The sequence below is a fragment of the Triticum aestivum genome, chromosome 5A, assembly GCF_018294505.1.
Source record: "Triticum aestivum cultivar Chinese Spring chromosome 5A, IWGSC CS RefSeq v2.1, whole genome shotgun sequence".
NCBI lineage: Eukaryota > Viridiplantae > Streptophyta > Magnoliopsida > Poales > Poaceae > Triticum > Triticum aestivum.
Window position 1 is genome coordinate 651,236,121 of NC_057806.1, and position 26,301 is coordinate 651,262,421.

Here is a 26,301-nt window from a genome sequence, read left to right on the forward strand (position 1 = left end):
CCATGGGCATCCCCAAGCTTAGGCTCTTGCCACTCCTTGTTCCATAATCCATCAAATCTTTTACCCAAAACTTGAAAACTTCACAACACAAAACTTAAAGTAGAAAATCTCGTGAGCTCCGTTAGCGAAAGAAAACAAAACACCACTTCAAGGTACTGTAATGAACTCATTCTTTATTTATATTGGTGTTAAACTTACTATATTCCAAGTTCTTTATGGTTTATAAACTATTTTAGTAGCCATAGATTCATCAAAATAAGCAAACAACACACAAAAAACAGAATCTGTCAAAAACAGAACAGTCTGTAGTAATCTGTAGCTAACGCAAGTTCTGGAACCCCAAAAATTCTAAAATAAACTTCTGGACGTGAGGAATTTATATATTAATCATATGCAAAAATAATTAACTAAATAACACTTTCCAAATAAAAATGGCAGCAATTCTCGTGAGCGCTAAAGTTACTGTTTTTTACAGCAAGATTAAAAAGACTTTCCCAAGTCTTCCCAACGGTTCTACTTGGCACAAACACTAATTAAACACAAAAAACACAACCAAAACAGAGGCTAGATAAATTATTTATTACTAAACAGGAGCAAAAATCAAGGAATAAAAATAAAATTGGGTTGCCTCCCAACAAGCGCTATCGTTTAACGCCCCTAGCTAGGATAAAAGCGAAGATAGATCTAGGTATCTTTAGTTGGTAATTCTTCAATGAGACATCTATCACCCTTAAGAGTTTATTTCCTTTTATCAATTATCAAACTTCTAGGCACAAAATTGAAACAATCATTAGTAGCAAATGGTTCCTTGATGATAGTAAAAAGATTGGGACGAATACTTATAGATTTGAGATCCGCAGTTTCCTTGCCAGAAGATTAACCCTTATTTTTAGGAACATACATAAGCTTGGTAATTTTAGTTGGAGGACTTGGAGTATTCTTTACGGAAGAAAAAACGGTTCCCAAGTTGGTAATGATACCCTCAAGTTTATCGATTCTAGTGGAATCCCGATTTATTCTTGCATTAACTATGGGTTCCTTATCCTTAATATTTTTCAAAGTGACTCCAACTTTAGATCCATATTGTGTGATTTTGTTGTGGATCTTTTTATACAAATTTTCAATTAACTCTACGGTAGCAACTTTATTTTCAATAATTTCAAGTTTTTGCATTACATGCTCCAAAGTTAACATAGTTCCATTAACCAAAAGAGAGGGTGAGCCAAACAAATCTATCATGGCATTATAGGAATCAAAAGTGTGCTTATCCAAGAAATTCCCTCCGGTAATGGTATCAAGGACATATATGTGCCAAGGAGTAGTGCCTGCATAAAAATTGTGGAGAAGAACGGAAGTAGATTGCTCTCTGGTAGATCTATTTTGAGCATTGCAAATTCTATACCAAGCGTCTTTTAGATTTTCTCCTTCATTTTGCTTAAAATTAAGAACTTCATTTTTGGGAGACAACAGAGAAGATAGGGGACTAGCCATAATGACAAGCAAGCAATCCAACACACAAGCAAACAAGAGACAGGAAAAAAGAGGCAAATAGGGAAAGAGAAGGAGGACGGAGAGAGAGGGCAAATAAAACGGCAAGGGTGAAGTGGGGGAGAGGAAAACAAGAGGCAAATGGCAAATAATGTAATGCGGGAGATAAGGGTTTGTGATGGCTACTTGGTATGTTGACTTTTGCGTAGACTCCCCGACAACGGCGCCAGAAATCCTTCTTGCTACCTCTTGAGCACTGCGTTGGTTTTCCCTTGAAGAGGAAAGGGTGATGCAGCAAAGTAGCGTAAGTATTTCCCTCCGTTTTTGAGAACCAATGTATCAATCCAGTAGGAGGTCACGCACGAGTCCCTCGCACCTACACAAACAAATAAAATCCTCGCAACCAACGCAATAAGGGGGTTGTCAATCCCTTCACGGTCACTTACGAAAGTGAGATCTGATAGATATGATAAGATAATATTTTGGGTATTTTTATGATAAAGATGCAAAGTAAAAAAAGCAAAATAAACGGAAAAGGAAATAGCTTGTTGATGGAAGATTAGTATGATCGAGAATAGACCGAGGGGCCATAGGTTTCACTAGTGGCTTCTCTCGAGAGCATAAGTATCACGGTGGGTAAACAAATTACGGTAGAGCAATTGACAGAATTGAGCATAGTTATGAGAATATCTAGGTATGATCATGTATATAGGCATCACGTCCAAGACAAGTAGACCGACTCCTGCCTGCATCTACTACTATTACTCCACACATCGACCGCTATCCAGCATGCATCTAGAGTATTAAGTTCAAAAGAACAGAGTAATGCTTTAAGCAAGATGACATGATGTAGAGGGATAAACTCATGCAATATGAAATAAACCCCATCTTGTTATCCTCGATGGCAACAATACAATACGTGCCTTGCTACCCCTACTGTCACTGGGAAAGGACACCGCAAGATTTAACCCAAAGCTAAGCACTTCTCCCATTGCAAGAAAGATCAATCTAGTAGGCCAAACCAAACTGATAATTCGAAGAGACTTGCAAAGATAACCAATCATACATAAAAGAATTCAGAGAAGATTCAAATATTGTTCATAGGTAAACTTGATCATAAACCCACAATTCATCGGTCTCAACAAACACACCGCAAAAGAAGATTACATTGAATAGATCTCCACAAGAGAGGGGGAGAACTTTGTATTGAGATCCAAAAAGAGAGAAGAAGCCATCTAGCTAATAACTATGGACCTGAAGGTCTGAAGTAAACTACTCACACTTCATCGGAGAGGCTATGGTGTTGATGTAGAAGCCCTCCGTGATCGATGCCCCCTCCGGCGGAGCTCCGAAAAAGGCCCCAAGATGGGATCTCATGGATACAGAAAGTTATGGCGGTGGAATTAGGATTTTGGCTCCGTATCTGGTAGTTTGGGGGTACATATGTATATATAGGAGGAAGAAGTACGTCGGTGGAGAAACATGGGCCCCTCGAGGGTGGAGGGTGCGCTTGGGGGGTAGGCGCGCCCCCTACCTCGTGCCCTCCTGGTTGCTTTCTTGATGTAGGGTCCAAGTCCTCTGGGTCACGTTCGTTCCAAAAATCACGTTCCCAAAGGTTTCATTTTGTTTGGACTCCGTTTGATATTCTTTTTCTGCATAACTCTAAAATAGGCAAAAAAACAGCAATTCTGGGTTGGGCCTCCGGTTAATATGTTAGTCCCAAAAATAATATAAAAGTGTATAATAAAGCCCAATAATGTCCAAAACAGAATATAATATAGCATGGAACAATCAAAAATTATAGATACATTGGAGACATATCAATCTCCGGCCCTTCGCCATGGCCAAAGATGCATGGCATCAAGTTGTTTCCCTCTACAAGGGAAGCACAAGCATTCAACGCTCCAACTATGAAGTGGTGCAAGATGAAGCCGATGAGTTTGCAATGAAAGAAGATGAAGAACCTCGTGAGCTTTATCGGGGAGTAACCAAACTCGTGGTCTCACTCTGAGATCACGGGAGCAAGGACACGAATGACAATTGGATCAAGCGCAAATTCCTCAAGGCAATGATGCCTTACCACAAGGCCATGTCCTCCGTCATTCGTCAAAGGCCGGACTTCCACACCTTGTCCTCAAGTGAAGTGTTGGATGAGTTTGTGGCCATGAGCATCTTGGCCAAGACCGCTGACAATGCGGTGCTACGTTCTCAAAGAGCAAAGAAGCCCAACCTTGCATTAAAGGCCAAGGTTAGTGTGGAAGAAGAGGACGAAGAATAAGAAGAGGAGAGCATCCCCGAAGATACAAAGTATGCCTATCATGAACAAATGGCTCTTTCTTCAAGACAATTTTGGAGCAAGAAAAACTCAAGGCCCAACTTCAACAAGAACAACTCAAGTATCACGAAGGGCAAGCAACGTGTGAGGACTTGTTATAATTGTGGCAATGTGAGCCATTTTGTTGCGGAGTGCCCATATGAGAAGAGGGAAGACAATGGTGGCAAGCTCATCCGAAAGGAAAAAAGCCAAGTCTTTCCCCAACAAGAGTAACTTCACCAAGAAGACTCCTCCCAAGGTGTTGGTGGTACAAGAAGAGTACAATGAGGATGAGGATGAGGAGGAGGATGGTGAGTCAGTTGCCATGGCCTTCGTTGCCATTGTGACAACTCCACGAGTGTCACTCTTCGACTCACCCAATGAGAGCATCACCGCCAAGTGCCTCATGGCTAAAGCCACCAACAAGGTGTTTGCTTCTGGTGGGGGATCATGGTTGCTCGATAGTGGAGCCACTAATCATATGGCCGGAAGCAAGGACTTGGTGGTGGATGTTCACAAGATTCCATCTATGCCCACCAATGTCGAGTGGGGTGATGCCTCGTCCTCCAAGGTATTGGGGCTTGGCAAGGTTGTCATTTCTCATGATCTCACGATTGAGAAGGTCATGCTTGTTGAGTCCCTTGCATACAATTTACTTTCTGTTTGCCAACTTGCACTCATGGGCTTTGCCACTTTCTTTGATGTTGATACCGTGGCCCTCTTGTGGAGCAAGACTCTTAAAGTAGCCTTTGTTGGGCATGTCGAGAACGGTCTCTATGTGATTAACTTTTCGGAGCGACCCACTAAGACCGCGACATGCCTAATGGCTAAAGTTGACGTGGGATGGCTTTGGCATTGTCGTTTAGCCCATTTCAATATGAGATCTTTGCAAAGTCTTCTCAAGGGGGACCATGTCCGTGGACTAACAAATGTTAGTTTTGCTAAAGATCGTGCTTGCAGTGCTTGTATCGAAGGAAAGCTTCATGAAAAGGCTCACCCTCCCACGACTATCATCTACTCGAAGAGGCCTTTGGAGATCCTTCACTTGTATCTCTTTGGGCATCCATCCTTTGATAATCTTGGGGGTAGAAAGTATTGCTTGGTGATTGTGGATGATTATTCAAGATACACTTGGGTATACTTCTTCAAGAGGAAGAGTGAGACCCAACAAACCGTCATTGACTTTGCAAATGAAGCCCAACGACAACACAATGCTAATATCTTGACAATAAGAAGCGACAACAGCACCGAGTTCAAGAACTACACCTTGGATGAGTTCCTTTGTGATGAGGGGATCAAGCATCAATATTCTGCCATACACCCCTCAACAAAATGGTGTAGCAGAGAGGAAGAACCGGACGTTGATGGATGTGTCAAGGACCATGATGGCGGAGTTCAAGTCTCCATACAACTTTTGGGCCGAAGCCATCAACACCACTTTTCATGCATCCAATCGGCTCTACCTCCGCAAGGGCTTGAACAAGACTCATTATGATATACCCACCGGCAACAAGCCCAACCTCAAGTACTTCTGGGTGTTCGGGTGTAAGTGTTTCATTCTCAAGAAAGGTGTTCGTTTGTCTAAATTTGAGGCTAGAGCTTATGAGGGCATATTTTTTGGTTATGCTACCAACTCTCATGCTTACCGTGTCCTCAATAAGTCCATGGGACTCATTGAGGAGATGTGTAACGTGGAGTTTGATGAGAATAACGGCTCCCAAGTGGAGCAAAGTGGCACTTGTGATGTAGGTGATGAAATTCCTCCCCAAGCCATAAGAAGAATGGGAGTTGGCTTTATCCTACCCATTGAGGAACCCCTTGTGGCCGAAGGAGAAGGACAATGCTCCACGCAAGTGGAGCCATCACCAACCCAAGGCCCACACACTTCCGAAGAACAAAGTGAAGGCCCTCAACATCATGAACAAGACCAAGGGCAAGATCAATCTCAAGACGGTGTTGAATCACCAAGTGATGCCCAAGGTCAAGTTCTCTCCTCTGAGCAAGTTCAAGATCAAGAGCAAGCTCAAGATCAAGAACAAGCTCAAGACGGCACCCAAGATGATCAAGTGACCGCTCCTCAACTCACCCCTAAGGAGGAATAGGAGCGTCGTGCCACCAAGATCACTTCCAAGCTCTCACCCAAGGGACATCTCATGACAAATGTGCTTGGAAGCATTCGAAAGGGGGTAAGCACTCATAGAAAATTGGCAAACTATTGTGAACATCACGCGTTTGTCTCTTGTGTTGAACCCCAAAAGGTCTATGAGGCGCTCGAAGATCCGGATTGGCTCAATGCCATGCATGAAGAACTCAACAACTTCGAGTACAACAAGGTGTGGAGATTGGTGCCAAGGCCAACGGGGGACCACAATGTCATTGGAACCAAGTGGATATTCAAGAACAAGCAAGACGCTCATGGAATTATCATTCGCAATAAGGCCCGGTTGGTAGCACAAGGCTACTCCCAAGTCGAGGGTGTCGACTACGGTGAAACCTTTGCTCCCGTTGCTCGCCTTGAATCCATTCACATGTTGATTGCTTGTGCTTCTCGTCATAACTTTAAGTTGCAACAAATGGATGTGAAGAGTGCATTTCTTAATGGTCCCATTAGTGAGTTGGTGTATGTCAAGCAACCCCCCGGGTTCAAGGATTCCTATTTTCCCGATCATGTGTACCAACTCGATAAGGCACTCTATGGCCTTAAGCAAGCCCCACATGCGTGGTATGACCACCTTACCGAGTTGTTGCAAGATCGCGGTTTTGAAATTGGGAAAATCGACCCCACTCTTTTTACCAAGAAGGTCAAAGGGGAGTTGTTTGTGTGCCAACTGTATGTTGATGATATTATCTTTGGTTCCCCTAACAAAGCTTTCAATGAGGAATTTGCCGCACTCATGACCTCCAAGTTTAAGATGTCCATGATGTGAGAGTTGAAGTTCTTTCTCGGGTTCGAAGTCAAGCAACGGAGAGAAGGAACCTTCATCAACCAATCCAAATACACTCAAGACATGCTCAAGAGATTCAAGCTTAATGATGTCAAGCCGGCTTCCACTCCAATGCCCGTCAAATTCCAACTTGACTTAGATCCCAATGGTAAAGCAGTGGATCAAAAGGTATATCGCTCCATGATTGGCTCCTTGCTTTACCTTTGTGCATCTAGACCGGATATCATGTTGAGTGTGGGAATTTGTGCACGATTTCAAGCTGCACCTAAGGAAAGCCACTTTGTGGCAGTCAAGTGAATCTTTCGATATTTGGCTCATACCCCAAACTTTGGCTTATGGTACCCAAGAGGAGCAAACTTCAAGCTTCTAGGTCATTCGGACTCTGATTGGGCGGGAGACAAAGTGGATAGGAAGTCCACTTCCGGAGGGTGCCAATTTCTTGGTTGCTCTTTGGTGAGTTGGTCTTCCAAGAAGCAAAGTTGTGTGTGTCTCTCGTCCACCGAGGCGGAGTACGTGGCCGCCGATAGTTGTTGTGCACAACTTCTTTGGATGAGGCAAACTTTAAAGGATTACAGTGTCATTTGTGACAAAGTGCCTCTTTGGTGTGACAATGAAAGTGCCATCAAGATTTCTCTCAACCCGGTTCAACACTTCAAGACAAAGCATATTGAGATTCGATATCACTTCATTCGGGATCACATTAGGCGAGGGGAGATCGAGCTCAACTATGTCAACACTCATGATAACCTTGCAGATATTTTCACGAAGCCTTTGGATGAAGCAACATTTCGCGAATTAAGGCATGAGCTAAATATCATTGATTCGAGTAATGTTGCTTGAACCCTTGCACACTCCACCATTCTCAACTTGTTGTCTTGTTTAGGTGTAGGCATGGACATAGGGGGTGTTGTTCTCTCAATGAACTCTCCCTCCCCCCATTATGCATAAATTGATCGAGTCTTTCACATTAGGCATTCTTGATGGTACTTGTGCCTCAAAGACGAGTTTTGGTCATGAGCCCAAGGTTAAAATCTTCGCGGTGCCATACCTCTTGACTCATACATAGGTGGCCTCGGCCACCGCCCTCTCTTGAAGAGGTGTGTGTTTTTTGTCCTCTCGCTAGTGTTCTCGTTGCTGTGTTTTGGTTTCCTCTTCTTGCCTTTTTGTTTTTCCCTTCTTTTTGAGCTAGCCGTTTGGTGTCTAGTCTTTGGGTCTTTCTAGGCGGTACTGCCGCTAGTGGTGCGCGGTACTATCGCTTATGTTGACAAGCGGTACTACCGCCCACCCGAGCGGTACTACCGTTGAGGGGCGGGACCAAGGGGTTATGTCAGGGCAGGGGGAGGTTTTGTCTCCCCCATGCCCATTCGCACCGCCCACTCGTTCCTTTTCGTCTCTCTAGCGTCGACTCGCCGCGGGAGAGCTCCGGCGGGCCACCGTCTCCGGGCCGTCCCTCTCCATTTCCTTCGGTGGAGTCGATCCCCACCCCGTCCTCTTGCCATGGATGCCGGTATTGCCCCCGTTCCTCTTCTCCTCTTGTCTAGATTTCAGATCTAGTGTCTTAGGGGCAATAGTGGTTGCATCTCTTGATTTTTGCCTAAATCAAGGCTTGAGTAGGTTGGACAAGGCGACTAGACTTTTTGGATTGATAATTGGTAGGAGTATTTTTGAATTTGGCATCCCGGTAGTGCCGGATTTGACCACGGCAGTAGGGAACCGCCGTTTCCCCATCTTGAGCAGTACTACCGCTCCCATTGGAGTGGTACTACCATTAGGGCGGTACTGGCGCTTATGGATCACGGTACTACCGCTGGTTGCCCAATTCCATCCTATTCCTGCGAATTTTTGATCTCTTTTGCTATGTTTGGTGGCTTATGCTCTTCATGGCTGTTTCCTGTGTCCGTGTGTTTGGTTACAGGTGATGGTCCTTTTGAGCAACATGCGCGTCATGTCAACCCCGGGCGTGCAACTTCCAAGCGCTACCGCACCTCTGAGACAATGGTGGCCTCATCAAGTGTTCCGTCTCCTCCTCAAATGAGGAAGATGAGTGCGTCCAAGCCCAAGCCAAGGACCAAGTCTGTGATAGAGTTGTCTGCCAAGGAATTCTAGGAGAAGCATCGGCGCAACCCCTATGAGGTCGCTCAAGAACCCGCCCTGGTCAACCGCCCGTTCTGGAACTGTTTTCAGTATGCCATCTACTTTGATGTGATCAAATCCAAGAAGAATCTTTTTATTGATGTTCGCTCCATCGATGTTGCCTTTATGGAGAAGGATCCTGCCTACTTTGGGGAGGCTCTTCAGATGTGGTCTCAGTTGAACATCCTCAGGATCATGCAGTTCAACAAGGACTTTGATGCAGATTTGGTGGCTTAGTTTTATGCCACCGTCCATCTTGGAATAGATGGGGGCAGGACTCTGACTTGGATGACAAATGGCAGGCTGCTTTCTGTCAAGTGGAAGGCCTTCATGGAGCTTCTTGAAGTTGAGGATCAAGGTCTTGAGAACCCAGTTGGCTTTCGTCCTCACCGCAATGCAACTTCCACTCACAAGCAATCTCTCTGGCCATACTGTACCTTGAGGATTCACCCAGTGACTAAGAAGGAGACCTATAGTTGCCTGCATTTCTAGATATCATCCATCGCATCTTCAGGGAGACCCTCTTCCCTCGCATTGGCAACTTGGATATGGCACACTCTTTCCTTGTGGACATGCTTCTTTTCTGTCAACATGAGAAGGAAGAAAACACTGGAGACTCTTTGGATATCTCTCATGTCATGTGGTCTGAGTTGGTTTCCGCCATCTGTGAGCACTAGCAAAATTTTGTTTTTGCCACTCTAGATTTTGCCAATTTTTCTTATGCCACTCTAGATTTTGACATTTCACTTTTGCCACTCTTAGTTTTTGACAATTATCTGAATTGCCATTCTGGTGGCGAAAGCAAAAAATTTGGAGTGGCAATTGTGATACATTTCAAGAGCTAAGAGTGGCAAAAATGAAATAAAATTATTCTACTTTTGCCATGGAATGGCAATTGTGATAATTGTCAAAAGCTAAGAGTGGCAAAAGTGAAATGTCAAAATCTAGAATGGTATAAGGAAAATTGGCAAAATCTAGAGTGGCAAAAACAAAATTTTCCCATCTATGAACCGTTTATCATGTTGCTCATTGAGAAGGCCTGGAAGCGTGTTTATCCTAAGGTGTTGTTGGAGACTGGGGATCTAGTTTCTCATGAGATCAAGCGTCTGAGGAAGAAGGAGAACTGGGGCACTGCAGCTCCAAGTTCTGGCATTCCGCCTGGAGCTGCTGACATGGAGACCGAGGCGGATGCTGATGATGAGGATGACTATGAGCCTTCTGGAGCAGAGCCCTCTTGGGCGAAGAAGCTCAAGCGCAAGATGAAGAAACTCTTCTGCATGGAGTCTCATGGTCAGTACATGACTCATGTGGCTGAGAAGCAGGCCAGGAGTCATCACAACGAGCTCATGCGTCAGTTGGGTGCGACCATTGCCAGCGGGTCTGAGGGCAAGATCACTGATGAGGAGGAATGGATTCAGCAGCACTATCCGTGGACCGATTCAGACACCGAGCAGTTTCCGATTGAGGATGGCAGTGCAGACGATCCCGCCGGGATGTGATGATGGAGCCCCTCAGTTTGCTATCATCTGGAGCATCGCTCTTTGCCTTTTTGGTGTCTCGATGCCAAAGGGGGAGAGAGCTTAGGGATTTGTCGTGTCGAGTTGCGAGCATGTGTTTGTGTGGCGTGTTTGCCTTGCCTGTCTTTCTCGCAAATCTTTTCTCTTTTCTCGTGTTTGGCGCTTGTTTGGTTTATGTTGGTGAGAATCGGTACCCTTTCATATGGTGTGGGACATATGCTCCCTTTCTCCTTGTATTATCTAGTTTGTCAAGTACCTTATGCTTCCTAGCTCTATATATTCCATTACCTATTGCTAATGTTGTCAGACTATAAAATATAGGGGGAGTATTGATCCCAATGTATGTGCTTTGCTTTACTTTGTCTCCTCTTCTTAGGTGCACACATTCAGGGGGAGCTCCATCTATATTTTGTAGTTCTGGGGTTGATCTACTTTCTTGTCTTACCTTCTTGTGCAAATCCCGTGTTGTCATCAATCCACCAAAAAGGGGGAGATTGTTAAGGCACGTTTCTCTCTATGTAGTTTTGGTGATTAATGACAACATATTTGCGGACTAATCATGTGCATTGAGTATTTCAGAGATTCATCCTTTGGCGAGACGATTCCCTCCCCTCGGAGTTTGAAGCGAAGACGGTGTAGCCCTTTCGATTCAGTTTTGGTGGTCTTGTGTCGTTAGAGTCACCGTACTATCAAGAAGGGGTCCGAATTGGTTAGGCTAGGGTGGAATCAACACGTACACATCCCCTTTGCACCCTCTGAGCTTTTCCCCTTCGTTGAAGGCTCCCTTGCGGCCTTCTCCCTGAGATCTGGTCCCAGCGGTAGTACCGCGAACCCCAGCGGTAGTACCGCTCAAGAGCTACAAGCGGCAGTACCACTCCACAGTGGTAGTACCTCTTGGAGCTCTCAGTCGTAGTACCGCTGCGGCTCCGTGCTCCTACCGCCTCGATTCGAGGGTTCTCCTCTTGTGTCGGGTTTTGCGGCACTTGCTGCGGCAGTAGAGGCGGTAGTACCGCTCATAGGCGGTAGTACCGCCCTTATCACCATGGTAGTACCGCCCTGGTTCCAGGTCCTGCTCTGCTTCTCGCTTTCCTCTCACTGCGCGGCAGTACCACGAGGTGGCCACAGCGGTAGTACCCCCAGCGGTAGTACCGCCCTGTGTGGGGCTCAGCGGGGGTAACGGTTGGATTGTCTCCCCCTTATAAATGGAGGTCTTCTTCTCCAAGTTGACTCACCTCGTTTCCCCCAAGCTCCATTGTTACTCCAAAGCTCATTTTCGTCCGATCTCTCTCCCTAGCCAATCAAACTTGTTGATTGTCTAGGGATTGGTTGAGAAGGCCCAGATCTACACTTCCACCAAGAGAAATTTGATTCCCCCCACTCATCCCTTGCGGTTCTTGTTACTCTTGGGTGTTTGAGCACCCTAGACGGTTGAGGTCACCTCGGAGCCATATTCCATTGTGGTGAAGCTCCGTGGTTTCGTTGGGAGCCTCCAATTCGGTTGTGGAGAGAGCCCCAACCTTGTTTGTAAAGGTCCGGTCGCCGCCTCCAAGGGCACCAATAGTGGAATCACGGCATCTCGCATTGTGTGAGGGCGTGAGGAGAATACGGTGGCCCTAGTGGCTACTTGAGGAGCATTATGCCTCCACACCGCTCCAACGGAGACGTACTTCCCTTCAAAAGGAAGGAACTTCGGTAACACATCCTCGTCTTCACCGGCTCCACTCTTGGTTATCTCGTGCCTTTACTTGTGCAAGCTTTTGTGTTGTTTCCCTTGCTTGTTTGTGTACTTATTGTTGTTGCATCATATAGGTTGCTCACCTAGTTGCATACCTACTTTGATGCAAAGTTTAAATTGGTAAAAAAAAGCTAAAATTGTTAGTTGCCTATTCACCCCCCCCCCCTCTAGTCAACTATATCGATCCTTTCACTAAGTTACTCCCCACTGTGACTAGTCTGAAATAGGGGGTGTGCTGCTAGTATATCAGAGAAACATAAATGCAGAATGACAAATAGTAAAGGAGGAGGATAACCACAAAGATAAATGCTAATAAAATCGAATTGAAGGCTACATGTATCCTATACTAAAAACTTTCATTGCCCACAAATATAATCAAGCCCCATGTGGTCGTACAACTAAATTGAAGTACTGAAACCATAGGAAAACTAATACCGTACAGAAAAGGCCTTATCTATTTCTTGCTATGGAGAAAGAGCTGAGCAATATTCTATAACTTGTGTGACTGGAAAACATAGGTGCCAATTATCACCAATCACAAAAGAAATTAACATTTATAATGGTACTAATTCAGTCTAATAATATGGGGACCGATAGAGGTTTTTTGTATGAGGAAAGTAGTATCTAGAAGAACTAATACCATGTACCATGGAACTTCAAAGCCTAATATGTCATATTTGCATTTTATGCTTTCTACACATGATAAAGCCAGCGAGAAGAACAATATGGAACACATGAAAGGAGCCACATGCATGTAAGTGATGAAGCCCATCGGAGCAGCAAGAGACATACGAATTAAAACTTCGACCACATGTCGATTCGGAGCACACAACCTGAGAAATCGAAAAGCACTAGACTGGGATTAAGAGAAATTAGGGGCACCTGAAAGTAGGGAGGTGCAGAGGCCGGTTCCCAAATGAGGAGGTGAGCAAGCGTTCATGTTTGATGACTATTGCACCTGAAAAGTGTTCATGGATTTGAAAAATGTTTATGAATTTGAAAATTATTCGTGTATTTCAAAATAATGTTAAAAGTTAAGGATTTTGAAAAAAATCACGAATTCAAAAATTATGTGTATTTGAATTCTACAATTGCTTACAAATTTTAATAAGTTCAGGAATTTTTAAATGTTCACAAATATGAAAGTGTTAATGATCTTGAGAAATATTCATATATTTCACAAACTAGGGAAAAGGTAAAACAAAAATGAAAAAAAAACCGATGCAGACAAAAACCATCCGGAATCATTCGAAAACCGGGTGGAAGGTTCCTAAAATCAGTTTCCGGCTCACCTCTTGCACGTTGCTTGCGCAGCTGAATGGCACGGCCCAGTTGTAGCGTCATGTTAGAGCAACTCTAGTAGACCCCGCATCCCGCCCCGACCCGTAAAATAACTGCCAAAATGCGGGCCAGGCGGAAAAACCAGCCCGATCAGACCCCGCACCCCGCCCCGGCCCGTAAAAAGTTTTAGGGGCGCGGCAAAATCCCGAGCACAACCCGTGAAAACGCGGGTTTCCGCCTCGCGGCTACGGTGCCCTGCATATAAGCGGAAGCGGTTGGTGGGGGACATTTCATCCCGCGCTTTCTTCCACCAACCACCTCTCCTTTCCCCGCTTGCGCCGCCGCTGGCCGCCGCCCAAGATTCCGGCGAAAGCAGCCGGCAGGAGCACGCCGAAAGGCCGCCACGCGCACGAGGCCTCCCCTCCTTTCCCCCATGCGTCGGCGGGTCGCCGGATTTGCAGATCTGCGGCACTTCATCGCGGGCCGCCGGATTTGGCTTTTCCGGCCGCCGGTTGCTGCCCCAAGCGATGGAGTGGTCGGGGAGCCTCTTCCGCAGCTCAGGCAAGGGCGCATCGCCGCATACAGGTACTGCTTCGTCCGCCCGCCGCCGCCAAAGGTTTGTGTGCATGGATTCGTCCGCCGTCCATCGGGGTCGGCGCTCGCGCAGCGTCTTTGTGGCTTGCCGGTGCCGCTCATAGAGTGCAACGACTGCACGCGGAAAGTGCTGCGGCTCACTTCGGGCACGCCGAAGCACCCCGGATGGGTGTTCTTCAAATGCGAAAACGACGGGGTACGTGCACTTGCGGTAGCTCATTTTGATGGCTCATTATTTGGTTCAATTGCAGTAGCTCATTTTGAACATGCTCACTCATTGTGTGTAGGAAGATGGATGCTCATTTTGGTTTTGGGAAGGCGAATACATTGATTTGTTGATAGAAAGAAAATTAATAGATGTTCGTGCACTCCTTAGTAGAATCGAAGGCAATGAATCGGGTGCATGTGCAACTAGAGGGGAAGCAACAATGAATGTAAAATCAAGAATCCGCAGATCAACAATGAATACATGGAGAAGATATTAGTCCAACTAGTAGGAGCAGTTATGAAAGTTGGAAATCTTCTAAAATGCATACTTGTGGTTCTTTTTTTTTTTGGTCTTGCTATTCTAGCAAAGATTTGGTGATGTCTATGTATCCAATATTGTTGAAAAAGTAAAAAAATGCATTATGTTGGATCAAATTAAGGTGTAAATTTAGGTTTTCCGGGTCGAGAGGAGTTGCGCCCGATGAGACCCTGCAAAACCGATCCGTAAAAAAGCATATTCCGCGAATATCCTTTTTACGGGTCCATTATGTGGGTCTGTATCTGCGGCCGTCTGCGCCGACCTGCAAAACCGTTTTTCCGTGAACTGCAAACGCGTTTTGCGGGTCGGTCGGATACGGGGTCTGCTAGAATTGCTCTTAGATTGCTATGGTATCTCTCGCAAAGAGCCATACATAGAGTTAATGCATTTTTCTTTCCTAAAAAAGGTATTTGCGCATGGGTAGTCGCTACTGCACAAATAATGATGCGCATCGCCCGCTCTGAGCAGTAAAGCGTCAATCACCGACCCGGGCAGGTTTTTCTTTCTTTTTCAGTTGTTTCTTTACTGCTTTTCTTGGTTTCCCCTTTATTTTATTTTGTTTTCTGCTTCTTTTCTTGTCTTCTTTTCTTCCCTTTTTTGTTTTTTCAAACATTGCTCTTTTAAAATAATGTTCAAGTTTTTTTAAAAAACTTTAAATCTAGAAAAACCACACTTACAAAAAATGTTTGCATTTTCCAAAAAGTATGGAATCAAAAAAATCATATTTCAAAGAAAACATAACATTAGCGTAAACTTAATGAACATATGCACTAAATGACATCTCTTTTTCTATAGAAATTGAAATACATGTCATCTCACTTTATATGATTTTCTTATTTCTATTATATTCTTAGCCTGTGAACCAAATGAGGCCTTGATGTGTCGAATTTTTTTTAGAAAAGGAGGATGACCCTCGGCCTCTGCATCTGGGCAATGCATACGGCCATTTTATTAATTATTCTCACAAGACCTTATAAAGTTATACAACAGTAAGACTAAAGTCACCGTCTAAGCAACAAACTGTCGCTACACCTATCCAGTTGATGAAGGAGCGCAGATAGCCTGGGCCTAATACCAAACAGACATCGCAGCCAAGCCTAACATCTAAGACCTGAGACCCCAACCTAGCCACTTGCTGGGTCTGGGGCACACACTGGTCCGACGTGCTCTCAGAGGTCGCCGCCGCCAACTGCCACCGCTCCATCTTCAGAACTGTACTGATGCATCAACCTTGCTCGGTCCAGCTATCGTCGACGCCACCACGGCGCCCAACGACACCTCCTCCCTGCGCGCAAACAATTGTATACGTCGCGGTCGCCACTGATACACCTCAGCGCCATGCTGCCATGTACCACCAGCCGACACAGCTTGAAGCCCTTGGAGCATCTGTCGTGAGTAGCACCTGCCGGCCAGGCATGACCAAGCGTAGCACCTGTCGGTCAGGCATGACTTGACATCTCCACCGAAGCTCCGTGCAAGACGAAGCCGCTCCACCTCCTGCCTCTGACTTCCAGCGCTGCTCCACAAAACGACGCTCCCAAGAGAGAAACGACACCGCAGTGCCGCCATCGTCCGGTCTGGAACACCAGACCCTAGGGTTTCCCCCGGAGCAATACGAGTGGATCGACGGTAGTCACATGACGATGCCTTCATCAAGGTAACGACGTGGAACGCCGCCATCGCCCGCCGACGGCTCGGTTTTCACCGGCAACTACGTCTCCCCGACTCGCAGCTGGTGCTAGATGACGGATCCCGAGATCCAAACACCCAGCCTCAGGCCGACCACCTCTGACGGAAGAGATGACCACCACCGCCGGCTGCACTGTCAGAACAGATCTGATCGGAGGTGCCGCTGACGAGACCACCAGGCCCTCCACGCCGCCGTCGCCGATCTGAAGGCAGCATGCACGCCGCCGCCGCCAAGCCGGCCGCCGTCGACCGCAGCCGCCGCCGCCGCCCGAAGGGCCATCCGCAGCGCCCGTAGCCCTGGCCTCCGCCGCGCCAAGTCGTCGTTGTCTGAGGACGGGCCGGCCTCCCGCCGCGTGCCGCCATCCGCCGCGCCGCAGATCCCAGATCGATCGCGCCACCACACGCCTTGGGGTCCTCCCCACCCCGAAGACGCGCGAGAGAGGAGATCCCCGCCACCGCCGTCGGCCCCCGGGCTTAGCCCGGCGGCGTCTTCCGGCGGCGGCGGAGGGAGGGGAGGAGGGAGTTTGCGGCGGCGGCGGCGGCTAGGTTTCTAGCCGCCCGAGTTGTTCATCGGTCACTTTCCATATTATTAAACGTAATCAGGGACGAAATCTTCTGAATTCCAGAGAAAAAAAGACACAAGAGACACAGTGGTGTTCAAACGTACAGTAGTATGAGTACACTGTTTCGCGAAGTTCGCTTATTACTGACACTAATCCATTCAGTCGAACCAATCACCACCCATGGCAACCGTCCGTCGATCATGCTGTATCCTGCAACCGATGGCATGCGTGAGATTCTCATTAAAGCCCCTTCCCATCTCACACATAATCAGATTACGAGCTTGCTTACAGTCTTCCAATCTTATTAGCTTTGCTTCATGTTAAGTGCGTGACCCTGACCCTGATGCTGCAGGTGGCAGTCATTCAGGAAGGGCACTCACAGATGTTCAGAAACCCCGACGTTGCTAGGATACATTCCATAAAATTTGGTCGTTTGGTAACAGGCATTTCTTCCCCTCAAAAAAAAGAAGGTGGAACATATTTCTAGCCAACTAAACTTGGTTCATTCGCAGTGAAAAACACTTGTAGTATGCAGATAAAACATGTCATTCAGTAGATTGTGCCGGTTGGTTCATACACAGTGCCATGCTCTCCGCGGATTCCTTCACGGATGGTGTAATTTTTAGGTGATTCCGCCAAGTCGTTAAGCATGAAAACGAAGGCAGAGATTGCCAGCAGCAGGAGGAGGCAGGAGCACGGATGCGCTGTACTCCCCTCAGAGGCCCATATGTTTGACCTGGACTAGTGCACCGTACACGAAAATTAGTACTAGCAGTACTACAGCAGCAACAGCACCAGCACGACCTTGCTCGTACGTAGCGACGCGTGACGTGCACGGAGTTTGTTTAGCTCCCTAATCCCTAAACCTGCTGATTAACTAGCAGCTCGATCGAGCACTGGAAATACGGGACTTAATCGTCGGAGGTTGAGAAGTTGATTATACAATGATCTTTCCTCTGTCGGGTATCGAGCACATTGACACACTGTTAAGCAACTCAGGGACAGAGTCAGCGACAGACACTATAATAAGTGGTAGGAAACCTAAAACAAAAAGGTAAAAATACATGGGAATTGAGCAGATGCAGGCGCGCCTCGATACTGAAAGATTTACATTCATCGAAGCAGAGTACGTAAACTTACAGAAAAAGATCAGGAGAAAAAGGTCGGATAGTTTGTCAGCTACTCGTTCATCGAAGAGAGGGACCGGTAAAAAAACGGCCAAACCGCAAGCTATATTTATATTTACACGAACGGAAATCTGAAGAAAGGAAGGAAGAAAAAGGATCGGTGAAACATTGGCAAAATTATCTTCAGATTAATTACGGCCGACGTCCTCAGGATTCGACACAACGCGCAGTTGCATTCATGCATACGCGTCAATGGGCGCGTGTACGTAGTATACACGAGACTTATCCTACGCCCATCAGTCAGTAAATCACAATGCAGCCATCTACTCCAGCACGGTACAGCGGCTGCTTCAATTCAAGAAAGCCTGCATGGTTCGGTCCAACTCAACATGCACGCATGAAAAATTGGGAGCGTACCAACTCTAGAGCTCTCCCGTACAAGCACAGAAAATCATGCGAGCGTCCGTGTATGCGTAGATGCTACACGTCTAACCTAGACATCTAGGTACACTCTTACATGACCAAAACTCGTGTAGTTAGTAGTACGTTTGAAACAGAGATTAGTAGTACTACCAAGTAATCGTTAGAAGTATCTTTATCTTAGCTTGTCTAATCCCTAGTGCATATGTATACGAAGAAGGCACCACGCACGCCAAAACTTTTGATTCTTGAGTCCAACAAACCATGAAACATATATACTCTCTACTGTTCTTTCACTTTTTCTTGAAAGCTTTGGAACATGCTCATGAATCGGTTAGGTCGGCATTTATTCGTTTTTTGTAGGGTAGCAAGTTAAGAAGGCAGGGCCATCCCATGGATGCCCATGCATCGGCATGCATGAGACTTATCAAAGGAGAACGCATGCAACTTTCTGCGCACAGTACATGGGGCTGAACCACGAACACCTCACCCCCAATGCACGGATATGGTAAAATAATAAAGGGATCAGCGGCAGCTACCTTGGCCAGGAGCCAAGCGAAGCAATAACCCATAATAATATGGGTGCATATGCGCAGAGATAAGTCAGAGGCTATAGCTAGCCAGCATGTGTGTACTTCCAAGAGAGTGAACCAAAGCAACTATATGCAATAGTATTATTCGTATTATTACCATGTACATCCCTCACCTCTATTCCATTGTACTCTACTGGCAAGTCAAATGGAGAAGAAGCACATGGACATGGATGAGGCGACGACGTGTGCAGTGTGCATGGTAAGAACAAACCGTGGAGCTCAGGATAGATAGCGCTTCGGACGAACAGATCGATGAACCATCAAGAGCCGGCCGGTCTCTTGCTGGTTGCAATAAACCTAGGCGCTATCCCTCCTGAGCTTCAAGGATTGTTCCCTACCCTCTTCTCGGCTCTTCCGGCGGGTGAACTCCGGCGAGTTCCGTCGTGGTTTCGAATTGGTGGAGGGGAAGAAAGAAGAAGCAATGCGATGAGAAGCTAGCCAAAGAGAGGGGGGATGCGGTGAGCTAGCTCCTGCATATGTAGCTAGAGAGTGAAGTGGTGGAGGAAGAGAGTGAGGATGGATTGGTCCCGGTGGTGGCTCTTGCTGTATTTATAGTGAGAGGCTCACCTCTCTCTCTCTCTCTCTCTCTCTCATGCATGTGTGTATGTGTGTGAGATGAGACAACTGTCACATTTCTTGAGGCATGGGGGAAGGGAGAGGGAGAGGAGGAGGGGGAGGGGGAGAAGGGTCTCTTTGATCTGTGCATTCTCTCTTGCTGTTAGTTGAAGCAAGCTAGTATCTTCCAAACAAACAAACAATTTTTGTTTTGAAGCAAGCTAGCTAAGCTAGCTAGGTGCAGTGCCACTGCATGCAGCTGGGTGGCTACATGGCTACGTGGACTAGTTCAGCTACTTGCACGAATCCATCCTTGCAAAAAATACCAAAATAAAAAATTTCAAAAAAATACATAATAAAAATAGTACTTCATGTGCATGGATGGATTCCCTGCTTAATAAAGTGTGGTGTCAACCACTTGGTACCACCATGCATGCATGCACGCCTCTCATCTCACCCCACCTCTCTCCATCAACAAGGCATGCAGTACAATTTTCAATTTCCCCATGTATGAATAACAACATGACGAGTGCTAGAGACAAGGGCATGCATTCGCCATGCATAAATGAGAAGTCCGGTACAGTGCTAGCTACCGTGCATGTCTAAGGTATCTGACAGCAAACCATGCCCATCAATGTAAATCCCTGTGACCGGACGACCACACCGTCCCACAGAGAGATGCGATCCATCGAGCATATATGCGCGGCTCACAAGCACCGAATCTTTGCAAATTTTCACAAACCAAAAATATTTACGCATGCGACTAGATGCAAGTGGGTACAATATGTAGTGCTACTCCACTGGAGGTCCGGAGCCACTACAAATTCATTTTTACTCCTGCATGATAACGGTGTCACGGTCATGATTTATGCATGTACTTGCTCGGTTGAAAAACAACTTGTGTGCAAAAATGTAGAGCAAAGTTTTTGTGTTGATTCTTTCTCCCTGCAGGGGCTGGGACCTGGGAGTGAGAGTTGTACTGTGTTCCTTTACGTCAACTGATGGTGACGGTGAAAATCTTGTGATTAGACAGCGGAGGTAGCTTTGGTCAGGTATCATGGATCTAGCTTTTGGTTTATTTGCCCATGATGTGAGAAGGCCTTGACCAATTTTATGCATGGTCAAATGCCGATAAAAGACAAGCATGCATGCTCAAATCATTATCACATCATTCGCTTCCTAGACTCTGGCTAGAGTTTGAAAGGTACTAACAAAGACTAAAAACACACTAGTGGTTTGAAAAAGGTAGCAAAGGTGAACAGAAAAATCTAGCACATCGGAAGCTCAGCTTTAGCACACCAGTGCCGGAAATGGCCAGGAGAAGATGGAATTTTTCGTGAAAGCAAAATTATTCGACAAAGCATTTAAATCGATACATGAATGTGCCTAAATCATGTTCATCAATGTAGCACTCAAGCACCAACAATCCAGTGAATGTTTGTACTACAGTCATAATAGGGTTGGCCCCCAGGTACCGCTTCTGTACGTACTACGTACACAACAGTGCCGGAAAAGCTATAACATGACCACATTTCCAGCTAGTACATGCACTGGAAAATAGTATTTGGACATGTTAAACATGTACAGGAAAAACTGATTCATGCACATTTTGTGCAATTCAATTGTTAGTAAACCCTAACATCCAGCAGACGATAATTGGATAACACACTCCTATTTTTCTAGACCCCTTCTAGTAGTCTTGATTTGACAGCCAGGACCCTTCCTCTCCCTCCTCCTCCTCGGCATCAAAACCCTCCACGGCGCCACTTTGCCTTCCTCTTCTTGCCCCGGATTCGACGACTACGTCATCGGTTAAGGCACTTCCTCAAAACCCACACGGACTCCAAGGATACCCCCAACAATAACCTACCTCTCCCCCGGGTCAGTACCTCCTCCTCCTCGACACCGAAACCCTCGACCACTAGTCTGACTTCCTCTTTGATATGGTGTACGACATATGGTACATGGTAGCCCGAACCATAACCTCTAAACCACATTCTCACCACCCTATTTACGTCCTATCCGCCGGTGATGTTGAAATATATTGCGGGTCCTACCCATCAGTTTAAACTTTTGAATGAACTGACTAGTCCTTGATTTCAATAGGTGAAGCACCACCCACTTTACCACCGCCTCCAGCACAATTGCACAAAGGAAGTATTGCATCCGCCGGCACCAGCACACTTGCATTGGCACCACCACATCCGCAAGGGTAGCACAAATACACGTCCGCCCTCCGACTTATTGAATATAAACTTTTTGGAGACGTCACCAAAAACTTGTAGTGAGAAGAATATGAGGTCTCTTTGGTTCAAAGGAAAAGTGGAGAATAATTGGAGGAATAGAAAATTTTCCTATGGCGATAATAATCATGATTTTGTCTTTTTAAGAAGAAAGCCGAATTCTAACACACACTTCAACCCGTGTGAATTTGGCAGAGCCGGATTAAAAGAAAGGAAGGTCATGGATGGGGCGATGAGAGACACACATGCCATTGCGGTAGTCAGAATGACAGGAGATCTGGGGTGGCTGGGTGCGCCATATCTTCTGACCAGGGGCGCCTCGATCTTCATGGCAAATGTCAGATGGTGATCTCCAGCTTCCCGTGGGGGAATTAAAGCGCGCGAGCGCATGCAGCGCCATTGCACATCTTTTGGCATCTTTTCCTCGGCACCCATCTCATTCAAGGTATCGTCTCGAGCTCACCAGCGCCTACCTCTCTTGATCCTAGCTAATTACGTGCATGTTTCACTTTTTCCCAGCACGCGCAGGCCTGCTATCTCCTCTCCAAACCATCATCTGCCTCTGCTGTCTATGGTTGAAATTTGGTGGTACATATATGGTAAAAATGTATCACTACTAGTAATACCATCTTTTAATAAACTTGTGGGTTAACAGTAAAGAAACCTAGGCTTTCTTCAAAGAAAAAACCCTAAGCTTATTGAGAGCACGTATACCCCAGGTACCTGAAAAAACTTGTTGCATCAGTCAGTTTTATTTTGAACTGCTAGATCGTCATCCAACGGCCTAAAATTGATTGTACAATGTTCACCTTCAACCTCCCTCATGCACGCCCCCTGTTTACCCTGCTCCAATCGCCGGCCTCCGCCACCCACGGACGGCGGGTGCTATCGCGCACCGTCTCGCCCTCTCCCCACACACTGTTGCTGGCCACCACACCGCCCATCCCTCCAAATCCCCTGATTTGCGGAAGTTCCGACGACCCCCCCCCCCCCCCCCCCCCCCCCTTAAGTTTCTTTCATGGCTCCACTGGCAACGCCGCAACTCGCTTCACAACGTCGTCCCTGGCTGGGCCTCGGCGTGGCTGACGCTTGTCGTTGCCGTCCTCATGTCATCCTTGCCTTCGGCCTTGCGCAAAGCAGAAATTGACTCAAGTGGGGAAAAAATCAGACACATGAAATTTAGCAAACCGAAGCTTTTTAAGGGAGGGCCGATTTTGAAATCACATTGTTTGCACCTTAGCTGTACCAAAACACAATTTATTGATCAACTGCATTTTCACCGAATCCACCATTGACCGTGACCTACTCATGGGCAGGGGTGGCTTTAACCAGATGGACCAGATTTGACATAAATTACACCCATGTGCAACTGAATCAAGGGGGTGCCCTGGTACTGCCCACACCCCTCATACTACCACCACAGGTCACAGCAATAAACAGAGGGGCTGTGATGTGCGATCGCAAAGGCTGCAGGGATGTGAGCTGGTGTGGGAGGAATTTCTCTGGCGCTGGAAAGCTCATTCCTGAACCGGTCCATAAACAAATGCATGCAGTCGGAGTAATTGTTTATGCGCCCCAACTCTGACTACCTACTGTCCTACTGCTACCCTGATGCTAGCCAGGCTAGCTGCTGCTTCTGCTGCTACGTACGGCTCGTCGCAGTAAACTCGCCATTCACTCCGGCGACTTTACTGCTGCATCTCACCGCCGGGCCTATGGAGCACTGCCGTCGTTCAAAAACCCACGGTGCTTTTCTCTTTTCCAATGACTGTGATATTACAGTGGGGAGTAACTTAGACTAGTGTCATGCATATGACATTAGTCTAAGTTACTACCTTCATAATGCAAAGTAACATACTACTAATATCATATATGGCTTCATTTATTAGCTTCTAGACTCATCTTGTCTTGGAAAGCGTTATGTTACAGTAACATATTATGTTATCACCTCTCATTAATTACTTGCCACATAAGCAGAATTTTCTCGAAGTGTGCTATGTTACTAGCTAAGTTACTCTCACTATGACTAGCGTTATGTTACTTTGCATTATGAAGGTAGTAACTTAGACTAGTGTCATATGCATGACACTAGTTTAAGTTACTCCCCACTATGACCAGCCTGACTAGCCTTATAAGGCTTAAATCTGAAATCTCATCAACCAAGGCGTATGTTGAGTGGAGAAATGTATCTCGTACTTTACAAAACTACTCAAACTAAATTGATGCATTAATTGGTATTAATTGCAGTGCATGCATGCTTGACCACTAGATGAGTAGTAGCATTACATGCATTGGTGAATTCCTTTTTAATTCTTGCATGCAAAGATTTAATGCGTCTTGGAACCTTAAAAGAAGATGGAGATGAGTCTTATAAATTGAAAAAATGAAAAAATGAGATAAACCTTATAAACCGAAAAGGAGTACTGTGCGTGTAGTAGAACCGAGGTGGAGAGAACGACGGAACTTACGAGAAATGATTCAGAAATTTCTTCAGCATGAATAAGGTTTCTCCACACGAACTAGTATTTTACCTCTTGTAACTCATGGTAAAAGTAAAGAGCAGTTTTAATATGCTTCTTGTTACCTCATCTTTCGAAGCTCAAGATTAGGATTTACCCCTTCAGTAAAATGATTGCGTTCTTCTAATCTCTGTTCGCTGCATTGAGAGAATAGGGATTAAAATTAGTTGATCATGCATGTATGAGAATACCCTTTAAATAAATTTAAAATTCATCTAAACATTTAAGGGGATGTAGCTAAGCAAAACTCAATGTATAGCGTATCAAACAAATCAAAGGTATCGCAAATTCGCACAAGTCTCCTAAGTCATGGCCCAGAAACGGCCTAAGAGATGGTTTTGCATTTATCCTTCTTATCCTATGAATAAAGTATTCTTCCTCGACAATTTTTCTACGGTGATCAGATTGAGATGGTTGTGGATGAAATGTTTGTGGGGAAATACCTTGTGTTGGTATGGTAACCAGTGCAACACAACAGATGTGAAGATCTTCTACACCGTTATCAAGATTGTCATTGATAATGGAAAAGGTTTGATTCGGCTTGGCTACCTAGGTAGGTGTGGGTCAAAGACATTACCCCTGTAGTTATGTGTCAATCATGAAGAAGAAGTGTATTCCACGAGCAAGTTTGGATGTATAAGAGCATGGTTAATAATATAGCCAACAATCGACTATAAGGAGTTGGCATGTCATCTAGAGCCAACCTTGTAGCCGGCATGTATAATAGTAAATTTAATATGTGTACTACTTTATTAGTAGTTGGCCCATCTTACAACCTCATAAAGCGTCTTGGGCTCGTGCTAGAACCGGCTATTAACCAAGAGCCCGCTTCTCTTTTCTCTCCTCCAACTAAGCAAAGATATAATATTCTAGTCCTTATAGCCAACTTATGTCACCTTATTATACTTGCTCTAAGATTGACGAGGATGCAGGCATTACGAGCAATTCCTTCGCTTAATTTGGACTCAATTTAAGGCATTGCCTTGACCTCTGGTAGCAATTGATTCCATCGTGTGGAAGTACACAAAGCTCTGGAGCTACATCTCCTCACTCAGATATTGCAATTCATTGGAGCAATGGCCATGATCATGTGCCCCATGATCTAAGACGCCCCACTGATAACAGAGGGTCCAATGTACATATTTCTTGTATGGCTTGTGGACCAAAGCAGGATTTGGATTGCTGCAGTTCAGATAGCAATCCCTGCCATGGCGAGGGTGTGGTTCATAGATCTCAGAGTTTCATGGGGAATTACAGAGAGATTCAGAGGAGGAGGAAGCTAACTTGGGGAAGAAGAAGATACAGAACAGAGTAGTCTGTTGGTACAACTCATCGATGCCTCACTACTACCACACAACATGCCTAAATACGCTACAAGACGGGCCGAGACAGAACGGCCCACACGCACACGGCTCCAGGCCCACTGGGTCGTGGCACTCCCTTCCCCTTGCAGCCGGCTTGTCCCCAAGTTGGCACCAGTTCAGATAACACACTTGCCCACTCCCAGGTTGCCATCGACATCGGCAGTCCACTCCAAGCGACCTTGTACTGCTTCCTGGTGCGTCCTCCGAAACGAACCAAACGAGAATCGAGAACTTGACATGGTTTGGGCACAGCAGGGCAAACCTAAGCATACTGCAATAATTCTGAAGTTGGTACTTGTTCTTCTGGTGGTTTAGCCGGTTTCAGCAAGGAAACATGCACCACCGGATGGATTTTACAGGAGACAGGCAGCTGTAGACGGTAAGCAACATCTCTCACTCGCTCCAAGACCAGATAAGGTCCAAAATACTTGAAACCTAACTTGTGATTGGTACGCCTTGCTACTGACTGTGCATATACGGCTAAAGTTTCAGAAAGACCCAATCACCGGCAGAAAAAACTCTGTCAGAACGATGCTTGTCCTCTTGTGTCTTCATGCGTTGCTGAGCCCTAAGAAGATGTTCTCGAATAGTTGTAGTCATAGCAGTGCGCTCTGCCAACCAAGTGTTTAAGTCACTCGAGGTGGAGGACTGCAGATTGGCAACTCCCAAGTGTCTTGGTTGGTAACCATATAGCA